Source organism: Pagrus major, chromosome 11, assembly GCF_040436345.1.
Source record: "Pagrus major chromosome 11, Pma_NU_1.0".
Taxonomy (NCBI): Eukaryota; Metazoa; Chordata; class Actinopteri; order Spariformes; family Sparidae; genus Pagrus; species Pagrus major.
This window is the reverse complement of record NC_133225.1, coordinates 1,736,542-1,750,728: the sequence shown is the minus strand read 5'-3', so window position 1 is coordinate 1,750,728 and position 14,187 is coordinate 1,736,542.

The window sequence follows — 14,187 nt, the reverse complement described above, 5'->3', positions numbered from 1 at the left end:
GCACAGGTCTGTTTCAGAGACATTATAAGTTTTACTAATGATGTAACAATCGACTGCTGTCATAGTTACAGACGTCTCTTTTAATACGGCAGCAACAAACCAAAAACCAATAAAAATCAGATCCGAGTTGCATCCACAGTTTGATTGAAGCAGACTTTACTGCATCAGTTGTGATGATTAACTTGAACTTGCTGGACGACTGACACAGTTTATCAGGTTCACTTCAGCTCCTCCGTGACATCGTCTGTCAGGAGATATTTAAGAATCGGTTGCTTCTCAGTCGCAGAGCTGCGCTGTTGATTCATAACACTGCAGCTCTCTTTAACAATGCACCCATGTGAGACCGCAGTCAGCCCTGCTGTGACACACACACACACACACACACACACACACACACACACACACACACAGTGGTTCAGATGCACAGCAGTAGCACAACACCAGGAGACACTGAGGACGTCCTTTGTTCACATTTCCCATCACAGCAGAAACATGTAGCTCTTCTTTTATCTCTACATTAGTTTCCTCCACTCAGACAACGTGCACTTAAATGTCTGTCTGATAAAAAGACCAACTTCATATATTTTCTTTTATGCTTCCATTTCTTTACATTTTCAAGGTAAACTCTGCTCTATGTCTCCTCATTCTTCCGTACATCCCCACACATGTATGTCTTTCAAACTCAACCAGCATGAAAAAATAATACTGGAGCTCTTTTCAGACGAGATGCTCACACGTATTACCAACCACAAAGCTGAACCTCTTGACAGCCTGCGCACATATAGGAGAGAGAAAAGATGAGGGAAGTGAAAGAACAGGAGTATATTTATTTTTTGTGGTTTTGTGCCAACACATGCCGCAAGGACAAGGTTGGCCTTTTGTCTGACGAGCCGTGCGAACTGACAGACGACTTAAAAGTTTAAAGTTTGTCTCAACTCTCCAGAGGGATGTTTTTCAGCTGAGGAATGTAATGTGCTGTGAATGCAGAGACAGGATCTTGTTTCTCTTCTTTTGTTCTCTCTCACTGCATCCTATAGGCTCCATACTGTACTTCTCTGAGCTCCTCATCCTTTGTGCTCTGCAGAAAAATGTCCTACAGTGCCCCCGAGAGGCGCTCAGGAGAAGCGCACCCCCCGTTCAAGTCTCTGCTGGTGTGAACCAGTTTCTTTGTTCCAGCTGTTGGACTGAAATGAAGCTTTCAGTTGAGCAATCAGATAACGAATTCAAACAGTTCCCAACACAACGAGGACGACAGACGTGACAGCGGGAAAAGACTTCTGAGAGGGGAGGGCGGCTCGCATCGTTTTCTTTCCTCCTACAGGTACTTCCATAATCCCAAATGTCTCTGCATGAAACACAAACACACAAACAAGATGAACAAAGACGAACACGTCCACACAAAGCCTCCATCTGTCACCTACTCAAGGTTTCCTCTGTGCACGTCTCAGCTTTTTAATTCAGTTGCCGTAATAAAAAAAAAACAAACGTGTTCTCGTCCCCGAAGCCCCAGATCCCCCAACTCAGGTCCACAGAAGATGAAAAACCACAAGCAACAATCAGATTGTAATGTGAAATCATTAGACGTGTTTGGTTAAGAGTTGATTCAGTGGGAGTTCACAATTTTACAGTCAGTGAGCAGGTTGTGTTTCTGTGATGGGACAGCGGGGGGGGGACAAACACACACACACACACACAGCAGTGCAACTGGTACATCCTCTTGATAGGTCAACCATGCAGAACCAAATCAACACACACACACACACACACACACACACACACACACACACCCTGGGGCTCCTCACGTCTCACAATCACATTCAAATTGTTTATTCTTGCAATCTCTCCATGTTAATGACTCTGCTGCGTAACATACTGATTATTTCACCAACACTGAGGAGGGAAGGAGGCAGTGTGTGTGTGTGTGTGTGTGTGTGTGTGTGTGTATGCGTGTGTGTGTGTGTGTGTGTGACCTTGACAGTGAAGATATTTTGGACATTTTTTTAAAACTGAAGACGTTTTTGGAAAGTCAGAACATAAAAATGGGATCATTTTCAGTCGACTGAAGATTTTAGACTGGACGGACATTTTTTGGACAGCAAAGAAATTATGAAAAGAAAAGTGAATTATTATTGTTTTTGGACAGTGAGGCTGTCTGCTGCAAAATGGGTGAATTTCTAATTAGGATATTTGTTGTTTTTAAGAATAAGCGCACTTTTCAAAAACTGAGGGAATATTTGAAAGTGAGGATACTTTTTGAAATGGACATTTTGAAGTATGAGTGCAGGTTTTGGAGTGATGCACACGGCTGACTGCATCACTCTCGTGCCAGTAATGACGGTAAAGCTCTCCCTCGTGGGTGTATTCATGTTGTGGGGCAATAACAACAAATGAAAACATTTTGCTTGTGTTTTCTACGTGGGCTCTGTCTAACAACTGGAAAGCAATCATATCATGTCAGTAGACTAATATGTAATGAGGACTCTTGGTAACGACGTACAAATAGAGATGATTTCTAGTCCCTGTTGTTCAGCTGGCTAACGTGAGCTAACGTTAATGCTTCCTAGAGATTGCAGGATTTCCCAAAAAATGAATAATTACCACACATATGAAACCAAAAAATTCTTAGCTAGCTCAGTCTTGCTGTAACTAAGGAAAACATAATTTCTCCATGGACAGATTTAGCAACTACGCACACAAACTCACAGGTATCTAACAGCAACACAAGTAATATCCATTAAAGAAGGTTGATGAACTTAAATATCAGAATAAGCTATTTATTTAATCCGATGACTGTTTAGTTAGAAGTGCATTAACAGATCTGACTTTTGTATTTAGTTGCAATAACTGATCGTTAGCGTAAAATGGTTTGCAGAGGACGTGATTTGATGGTGATTTTAGCGCACGTGACAGTCCAACAAGAACGTCCTGCAGTCGACATGTCAACCTGCCGTGAGAGTCACACATCTTACGTAGCATCCTGTCTCTGTGATGTATGAGCTGCATCTGTATGGTCCATTTAGTCTCGTTTACATGAGAATATCTCACAAAATAAAGAAAAATGTGACGGTTGACACATTTATATTATCCATGACTCACACACACACACACACACACACACACACACACACACACACAGGCTGGATCAACAGTGTCAGGTAATCTCTCTCTCAGGAGACGAACCTGAATCCACCTTCCTAACAGACGCTATCTTTCTTCTTCCCTTCTCTTTTCATCTCTCTCATCCTGATTCCCTCCCTCAACACTTTACTGGCCTTTTCCATCCCCGCTGAGGTTTCCACATTGAATCAAACCCTCATCTAATCCGGCTGCTCTGAATCCAGGAGGGGGATGCACTCGCCAACAGTGAGCAGTAAAACTCGGTTCTCTTCACGAGACGACGACAGAAAACCGGACTAACAGCCCTCCAGGGTCCAGGTGTTGGAGGAGGAGGAGGAGGAGGAGGAGGAGGAGGAGGAGGAGGAGGAGGCTGCAGCATCACCACCAAAACAAACAAAGATAATTTGCAGGTCAACACACTGAACTTTGTGAGTCTGTGCATTTGTGAATGAAGCAGCCTGGAGGCAAAGCTGAGGAAGATGTGACTCCTCCTGCAGAGCAGCCAGCTGGGAGAGGAGACAGGTGGAGGAGTTTAATATCTGGCTCTGTGTGTTGAGAGACAGCAGGTAACATTTATATCTCATATTATTCTTCAGATTTGATATAAATATAAATAATAAATCCCACCGGCCCGTCGTGGTTACAGAGCTGTTATTTCCCTCAGCAACAGGTTTCAGTGTCACCGACTGTTCGTTGGCTGCAACTGATGACTCTGATTATCGATTACTGACTCAATTTCTTGGTCACGTCAGTCGCCGCGATGGATAAACACTGATCCTTTTCAGAGCCGTGGGACGTTAATAACAGACAATGTTATTAATAGACACTTGGGTCATGTAGCTTTTCATTTCATCAGGTTTACAGTGACTCTCTGTGTCGTGGTATAATAATAAAGATATTTAAAGTTGGTTGGGGGACATTTGGAGATAATGTTGTTGGACCGTCCACATACTTGATGGTTTTGGCTGGTAAGGCTTTATTTCTTACTTTTTAAATGTTTTTTAAGTTGTATTCATTAAATGCACCTGAGAATAAAAAGTAAAAGCAGTTTCGTGAATAAAGGAACAAACCTGTTACAGTCCGTGGGCTGTAACACAAACAACACAAACACATCTAAGTCAACAAGTCAACGCCTCAATTCAAAGACATGAACAGCTGTCTCCTGGGTGATAGTCCTGTGTACACGCCATCCTCCTCCCTACGCAGACGTTATCACTCCCTAGACTTCTCCACCTGACTTCCTCCTTTGCTGCCGTAACAATTACTACGGCCACTAGAGGTTGCTGCATAACAAGAAATGCAAATATGGGTCGTTAATAAGCTTCTTTCACAGTCAACTTAACTGGTTGTCTCCTGATGAGGACGAGCTGGAGAACACAGCAAACGAGTCAATGAGCACAGCACCAGGATTTTTATTTAATCACTGAAAAAAATGGAAATGTGGGCCAGAATTCAGAGGCCCGGCTGAGACACTCATACTACAGTGGACTTTCACCAGCCGCTCCCTCGATGCACGGACCGCGTGCCAACGGGAGGACTTAGAAGATAAATTGCTGAATTCTAACAAAGTTATCGTCTTCTTGTCTTTTCTGTTAAAGTGTTCAAATATTAGAAAGTCAATTTTCTTCCAAAATGGACAAAACCAGGGAACATTTGTCTTCTGAGGGAGACGGATGAAAGAGAAGACACACGGAGTCAGAGGCTGCTGTGAGAGGGGGCGGGGCCGCCGCTCTCCATACGATCCATATAAGTTTCCTGAACAAAGAAAGCGACCTCTGCCACCTTGATTCCATTTCCTGTTGTCTAATAAAATCAGGGATGACCCCGGCTAGTCCCTTGTTAATGGTTATCATCTCCACTCCTCCTCCTCCTTCACCCGCCACCCCCCACACTCAACACACATAACCCCCCACATCATCCTCATATACGGCAGCCCAGAGGGACCGGCCCTGATATTTACACAAAGACAAGAAGACGGCGCTCGCCTGCTGCACCAGCTGCTCTCTCAGGGAAAAAAACGGTGCATCAGCGGTGAGGCTTTAAAGACGGATGGGAGGCGACTGTGGTCTCATATTTAGAGCAAGTTATGGAGCACAGAGGAAGGCTTAGGGAAAATGAGTGCCTCCCTACACCCCCATCCTCTGTCTTAGATTTGAGCAAATCACCCCCGAGTGTGTAATATTCTGCCTGCACTGAAACAGGATGTGCATTTTACAAAGGGACTTTGATCAGAGGATCACAGCCTGAACAGATCAACGTGTCTGTTCAACTCCAGCTCTTTGAGTAAATATTCATCATGAACTCTGACGACAATTTAGTTTAAATCTACATTTTGACAGTTTAAACATTTTAGTAACTATTCAGCTAAACAAACACGCAGTTTAAAAAGTGAATCTGTTTCTACTGGATGTGTCACCAGAACAGAAGCTGAAGACACAAACATCTGAGCAGGTGGACGGTGTGCACTTTTATCAGGAATAAACTTTCCCCTAAACACAGAATGATTCAGATCCCATCTTGTCTCTTGGCTGCAGATTAAGTGTTCAGACATTTAAAGATAATGTTTTTCTGCTCTTCTGTGTCTGAGACTATCAGAGCGTCCATCAACTTTTGAAAATTGTGGCCAACCATGGAAACAAGAGCTGAAGACAGAGGGTTTTCCAGGGAGGCGCGCTGCTTGTGAGATATTCTGGCTTCTGAAGTCGGAAATTTGAAAAACATACTCAAGCACTTATAATTGAGGTAACGAGAGGATCCCCTCGTCAGTCCTACCTTCTCTTCGGACCACCGCTTGGTCCGTTATCTTCACCTTTTTCCTGTTCAGAGCTCTTGTCATCGAGCTAGCTTCACCGCTCTCTCTTCTGAATGATCTGATTCAGAAGTGGCACAATATTTGATTCTTCATCATCAGTAGCCTCAGATATACGTGTGCATCTCCAAACAAACTTTATCATCACTGTGTCTGTTTTTATTCATAGAGAGACAACACATCTCCCAGCTGACAGTACAGGGGGTGAACTACAGACTGACAAAGTGGTTTTGCAAGCGGGATGGGCTAGCTGATTAGCATGCTAACCTCAGTTGACATCTCTGCATCACAGCACATAGACATCTCTCAGGAAACAGGCAGATTGAACTAAAGAAAGAGGCGATGAACGCTGCTTCAAAAAACAGTTGAGCTGTTGTTTTCTCTTCAGTGAGATCACAGCTCATGTAATCAGCAAAGCAGAACTGAATGCTGCGGCATTAAACAACATGCACGATAATTCCAGTTGGACTTTAATCATCTCCAAACGACCAAACTGATGCAGTTGGCTGTACAACCTCTGTCTGTCTGTGATTGTGTCACTGCTGCTCTCTCCCTCTCAAACAGCAGCTCAGCAGATGTGCTTTGTTCAGCAGACCGACCGATTCTGTCGACACAAAGAGTCAGTTTCTCCGGTTCAGTCTGAACCCTGCGGAGCCGAGAGGCAGCTCGATCCACGCGAAACAATCTGTTCAGGTTAAAGACGGTCGTCCCTTTCTTTGAGACAAGTTATGCTCCGCGCTGAAGCATTCATAATGAGGCATATGTTGTGTATGCGTTCAGACAAACACACAATCTTTCTACATTTACAGCCCGGACAGGCAGGTTGGCAGGTTGCATCTGCTTCTGCTGGAAGACACACGGCACTGATTGGCTGAGTCAGCACAACCGTCTGACAGATACATGGATAGCTGTCAGCCAGCTAATATATATACACACACCAATACACACACAGGCCGTGTGCAGCAAAACAAAGCAATGATACATGCACAGCACAAACATGCACATAAAGGTGTGTAGATGCACAAATATACACACGCACACACAGGCAGTGAGAAGATACTCATCTGTCAAAGCTACATCAAAGGTCAGGGAGGAGTAATGAAGTAAGAAGTTCAAGGAGAACGACATGGAGAGGCAGCAGACAGACAGACAGAGATGTATTGTTATGTGAAGAGCTGAGAGGAGCTTGTTACCAGAGATGGACTGATATGTGGCAAAAAGTCTGGATGAGTCAGAAAGATGCAGGGAGCGACACATGAAGGACTTGAGGAGCAGATGAGAGGAGGAGGTGGGAAAACAAGAACAAAGACGACAAAGAGAAGGTGTGCGAGGACAGATGGAGAGCGTGAACCCATCAAGGTCAGCTGATGTGATGAAACACGTCACAACGGAATAATCTCTTCTGTCCTTCAATCATCCGTCCATCCCTCCGTCCTATCGTCCTGGCACTGCCACGCTTTATCGCCATCCTTTTTTGGCACTCGCTCACACACACACACACATATTTCAGGCATGATGAGAGTCATTCATTAAGGGGCGAGGGCTTTCGTATGCAGCGCCGCTACCTTGCAATCACCTCCGCGGCATCCCAATTACCTCTGGTCTAATTGATGTTAGATTTATTAAAGTTAATGAGCCAACTGGCCATCTGTTGAGCCGCCGAAGGAGCGCGGGGGACGATCGGCTGCAGGGGCAGAAGACACGCGACAAAAAAAGAGCTGCAAGGGCAGATCTGACTCACGTGGGAGTGGGGGGGGGATACAAAGCTGAGAGGGGAGACAAAGAGATTCACTGCCAACTCCTTCCCACCCTCCCTCACTGCAATCAAAGACGAGCTCTCACATCACTCCGTGTTTTTTCCACTCTCCCATACGTCTTGCATCCTTTTTATGGCGTTCATATTTCAACTATATGGCTCTATATATGGCGGGTATATATATGGCATATGATTAACGGCCCTCAACCAGCTCTGTATGTCCAATAAATCAGAAACATATATATTTTTACAGACTTATATACTTCTTGGAGCCGGAGATGAAATTTTAATTTCTGCTGCGGGCCAGTGTGTATTTTACTTTTCGTCTCCGGCCCGGTGGCGGACTGTAACGGCTCCTCTTTGTTGTGTCTTCATCCTCTAGTGGCTTTTCAAAGGCTTCAGAGCCTCCGGAGGCTGCAAATCGAACTGTGTTTGTGTGTGTATATATTTCTTTGTAAGTGTATATTTGTCACATGCACAGGCTTCAATAAACAGAGTCCTCGCTCTCATAGCAAGAAGTTTATGTTATGCATGTGTGTGCCATCTCCTGCCTGCAGGAGTGAATATGCTATTTAGATACTGTTATTAATCCCTGTCAGGTGCAAGGATATGAAAATCTGTGACAGGTGTGTGCTGCTACCGATTATCCATTTTGTCACATTTATCTTCCAGCCAAATATAGCAGCTACCTCTGCACCAGCAACATCTGGGCCGAGGACCCGCAGTACTCATACAGTATATTATCGCCTGCAGCAGTTTTTCTCACGTGGATCCAATCTTGTCCAAGTCCCAAGGTTGAAAAGTTGACGGATTGAGAGCAGAATTGGGAAATTTGGTGTGCGCTATTTGGTGGTGTCGTTTAAAGATCCCTGCTGTGTAATTATAACTGTGGCAGAACACATTTGGCTCAGCAGTCCGTTTGGGCCTCCATGAATTTAATATATAAATCCCCACAGGGAACGTGTGAGGAGCTAATGGCCCCGGTAAGTAAATATCCTCTCAAGAGTCCGATATTAATCCTCACTAGGTGCCTCTGAAGACATGAACGGCTTCACAGTTATTCTATAGAAGCTGCTATGGAAGAGTACGTGCACATTAAATACTGTTGTTGGCTTTTAATTGGTTTAAATCAAGGTGACACTTCATTTTACAGGTCTGCAAAATGCATGGTGAGTAGGTGGTTAATTACCAACTAGCATATTTCAACTGTCTTTGAAATCCTCCTGAATTACCACAATAATTACCCCGAACTTTATTGAAAATCAACACAATTTATTCTTCAATAAGCAGTTATTAAAGTCATTCACCTCTGCTGATCACACCAACTCAAAATAAAATGCCCATCCTGTTATAAGTGTGGCTGTTTTCTCAGTTTCTTGGGCCAAGGTGCAGAAAAATCTGTCGACTTCGGAGGAGACGATTACACGAGCATTTCCTGAGCAGGACACTAAAATTCATACTGTAACTGTAATAAAGATTCATCCAACATTAACATTTCAGTTCCTCGGTTCCAGCATGAAATGAGGAATTAGGAAACATCTGCATGCTTCGAACGCGTCGTATCTAATTTAACGCAGTCGATATTTGAGACGGTTTCACCCTGAGTCTTATTTTAACATCGAGACTGCAGATGTTCCTCCTCTTCTTCTTCTTCTTACACATTCTCACAGGACGTTGCAGCTAAATTGTGGTTCGTCTGTGTGTTCACGTGCTGTTCATGTGTGTCGACACACACGTGTGTTCAGTGGAGCCGGGATGTGCTGCGGTGTCCTACACCTCTGAACTGGTTCTGTAGTGAGCAGCGGTACTGTAGGTGGGCGATTATCTGCCCCGAGGCAGTTTATATACCGAGAGTCTCCCGTGTCACAGCCAGACGCCAGCAGCTCCATATGAAAGAAACATGGGCACACACTGTAACCGTAATATCCATCTTATAACGTGTTTATTTCTGAGTCCTGGTTTCTTAAAAGCGCTGAAACACCGGCTTGTTTTAAGACTTCTCTAGAAGGAATTGTTTTGACAGAAGAGTTTTGAAGATTATAGGATTACATTTATTAATTCCACTTTGACAGATTTTTGAGGCCAAGTTCTTCTTCTGAACATGAACTATAGGAGGACAAGGAATATAAACACCGGATTATGTTACCCAACACAAGCCTGAAGTCCAATCATGTTAACGAATTAAAGAGATCCAGACACAAGCAGTCCTGTGTGACACTTGCTCCTATTGTTTTGTGCAACAACACAAGGCTGGCTAACAGATAAAGCCACAACATTAAGTTTATAGTGTATTTATTGGGTGTGATTTCCATTAATAAAAAAATAATAAATTGATTAGTATGCAGTGACTTTTGTCTGCTTTACTCTGTTGGTAATCCAGCCGCAGCTGTGGCTAATTTTGTTAGCGTGACTTCATTTATTGGTATTTTAATATAAAACAAGATAATACAGTAAAATCCAGTCATTTCATCATGAGCATTTAATTCTACAGTACTGCTTATAATAAAATACACACACACGCACACACACACACACACACACACACACTTGAGGCTTAATTGCTCCTTGAGGACAGAAGCTTGATGAGGATTGATTCACATCACTTCACCATATTTCAGACTCAGTTTCATAGTGAAATATATAATTATATTTATGTATATTACATATTTTAATAAGAGTATTTCAATAATAATAACAGCTTCCATTCGTGGCTACTGCAGTCACTCATACAGCCCAGTCACCAGGATATAATGTTAGCAGTTAATGTTTCTGCACAGAAATGTCCGAGGTTGACATGTCATGTTCACGTTATATGCTCATTAGCTGACACACTGGGAGGTTGAGGGGACGGTGGTGGCATTATGGGATGGCGAGGGGAACAGCCAACTGCAGTTCGGGTCACAGCACTGGATCATTTAAAGGACACCTTGTATCGAGCCGTTTTAGTGCTGTGAAAAGTCAATGTTTTTTTAGGTAAACATGCCGACACTTCCATCCATCGTTGTGGCGACCAAAACCAACTATTTTTCACAGGAAGTTGGACCATTTCCATCAGTGATCGTGGCGACCAGAACAGGTATTTTAACCCTAACCACATGGTTTTTGTGCCTAAACCGACACAGAGCATAAACACAGCGCCGAAATCCACTGTAAACAAACTTACAAATAAAGTCGCAACATACAGAAAATATGTGGTTTTGCAGAAACTTGATTAGCCGACATTTTTTCTGGCGATCTTTAACAAAGCAAACGAGCAAAAAACTAATTACTGAGTGGTGTGGTCACTCGCCCTGCTTCATCGTCTATTTTACTCTAGATGGGACAAAAATTTGAAAAAAATACCCATCATGCTGTGTTGAAGAAGACTTGAAACTAAAATTGAGACCATAAACTCATCAGGAAACTGTTTACTGAGGCGATAAACCGAGTTAGAAATAGGGTCATTTTCTCATAAGCTTACATACAATCAGACTTCTTTTTGAAACCAGTGCAGGATTAAGGTACTTCCACATGAGTTTCACTTTTCAGTCCCTGAAGCTCAGTCCATATCAATGATGAACGCTCATTGAAATCTCTCAGGTCAGAGGTCGGGGGCCGTTTACATCCATTAACCGTCATCACGATCTTTCCTGAACCTCAGTTTTATTTGGATTTTGTGGTCGGAGGACTTGTAATAAACATGTCAGAGAACAAACTTAGCCTGACTCCGGTTCACTCTGTACAGTGAAGGGAAACAGAAACACGCCTCGGCCCACTGAGCCACCCTGACGCCAGCCTTTATTGTTCAAAGAGTTGAGGGGTCATTGCTTTATGGAGGGCGACATGGGGACGCTGTCTACTCAAGCTGGGCCTAATGATAACCATGTGAGCACAGGAGAGTCATCCTACTCTTCTCAGACCAGCCGAAATGACTCCCCGCTGCAGTCCCACGCTGTAAATTGTGGTCGAAGGTACAAAGAGAGAGGAGCAATTTCCCTGAAATCCACCCTAATGTGGGACAAAGCCAGAGAGGAAGCCACAGGGATGAGATTTCAGTCTCGTCACCTTTGAACTGCTGTTTGGGTAACAAAAGGGATAATGGCAAAATGAAGATAAAGTGAACTGTGAAGGTGAAGGCGGAGCGAGAGAATGAGGACGGCAAAGATAGAAAGAAGAAGGAAAATTACAATGATTGAGGGAAGTGACAGGGGATGCTGCCAGACGAGCGAGGAGGAGGAGGAGGAAGAGAGGGGAGGCAGCCGATCAAATTTTATGGTTGACTTATTCCTTTCACAGCCGCGCGAAATAGCCAAACAATTTACAATCATCCAAAGCATTAACCTTTCACGAGCCAGAGGGACTCAGTGTCCATGATGCCGCGATGAGACGCTTTGCATGCCTGATGAAACGACGCAGAGGAAATAACTCACTCTGCGAGCGAAACAAAGGCAGAGAAGGAGTCGGAGAGGCAGACAAAAGAAAGAAGGGTAGATTAGCAGAGGAGGAGAAGGAGAGAAAGGCATGTTAGAAGGAGGACAAGGAGCGATGTTATAGAGAGCCTTTTGTTAGGGCTGGCATATTGGCTCGTGCGTCAGGGTGAAGGATGGCAGGGAGGCTTCGCAGTGGCTTCGCTGCCCTCCACGGTTCATACTTAACGGTTCTTCAGGTGCAGAGGAGGCTGTGGGAGGAGGTTTACAGTTACAGCGAGAGAGGGGAGGAGAGGGGAAGCATTAAGAGCACAAGAAGCAGGCTTGATTCCCATCTCGTGGCGGGGAGCCAATGTCCATGCTATTTACTGCATGACAGCCTCCCATATCTCCATCAATCCCCTACACGAGGCGGGAAACAGAGAGGGGGGGCTGAAGGGCCGACAGGGACAGAGTGTGTGTGTTGGTGTGTGCAAATAAGGAAACAGGAAAGAAGGAAGGAAACCAAACAAAGAAGTGGGAGAAAGAGGAGAAGACAAAACCGTCTAAAAACCTGAAAGGGATCCGAGGTCATACTGCAGAAGCATGTGACCGAACCCGGACCTGATCAGACTGAACAGACCTGGCCCGACGCTACGAGGAACCGAGCAGGTCTGGAGGACCAGCCCAGTCGCCGCGATAACATGTTGGCAGTTTTTGTAAACCACAGACACGTTCAAAACTGTTCATGTTATACGAATGTCTGATCACGTTCACATGGCAAGAATATGAAGTGACTTCAGGTGGAGGTGGAGGCAGTTATGGTATATAGGCGAGAAGGCTGCCAAGCCAGTGACCACCGTTCAGGACTATGTTTCACCATTTGTAAGTTTGAAACCACTGGATCATTTTCATGAGACGTCTGGACGTTTACAGTCATCATTGTGGTGACAGAAATTGACATTTTTGATGAGGCGTAAGGACATTTATAGACGTGTTTGTGGCGACATAACCGAATATTTTGGAGACTGTTTGTTGGGACATTTAGAGCTGTTTCGTTATGGTGACAAAAACAGGTGTTTTTAAAGAGACGTGGGGACGTTTTCCAGCCCTGTTTGTGGGGACAACAACTGACGTGACGTCAGAACAGTTACAGCCGTGTTTGTTGCACATTGTGGGACATTCACAGCTGTTTGTGGTACTTTGAGCCAAAACATGATCTTTTCTGAACCCTAACCAAGTGGTTTTTGAACCTCAACCTGTCCGTAAACAGTCCTGTCACGAGTTAAAATTAAAAACTGAACCTGAAGCCATGAATCCAATAAGTTGCAACATAAAGAAATGTTAAGTTTTAATCTGTTGTTTGCCAAAATGAACTGTACAATGCAAACATTTACTTTGGCAGGTGTGTTAGGACGACCTGTGTCTCAGTATAAAAAATACAAATAAAGAAGCACATGTTTTGTTAATTCCTTCTTTATAGAAACTTGAAACAGATGAAGGTGTCAGTGTGGTTGTGTAAGTACATTAGAATCACTGAGGGAGAGGAAATGAATGTTTCTGAACTCTAATCTGTTCGTGGTGCCAACAGCCAACTTATCAGACTTGACTTAGGCTAATTATTAGACCAGATACAATTACAGTCGCAGAGACAAATTGAGATAAGACTTGGGGGGGGTGGGGGTGGATTGATAACCGAGAGACAAAAAGACAGAGACCAAGGCACAGACAGAGAAAAGAGAGCTGCATACAAATGACCCCTTTTAGCTAATTAGCAGCGCCGCTAAGAGCCCTGCGAGGATTGGCCCCTATATGCTGCTGCTGCTGCTGCACAGTGGCCCTATAGGTGGTGAGATCGAGCCCGTGGCCACAGGGGCTCATAAGCAATGTGTGTCATCGGCGTATACCATCAGTCATAGAACAAAGGAGGCACGCGGGTCAAAGGCAGCGATACACCGCTGCACACTGCTGCTGCTGCTCTTCTTCTCTTCCTCTCTTCCTCCTCTTTTTCCTGTCCTTCACTTAATTTTCCATTAACCCCTTCCTCATCATCCCCATTTCCTCCATCTCCTCTCCCCCTCCCTCCTATCTCTTCCCATCGTTTTTTAAGCCGTCCTGTT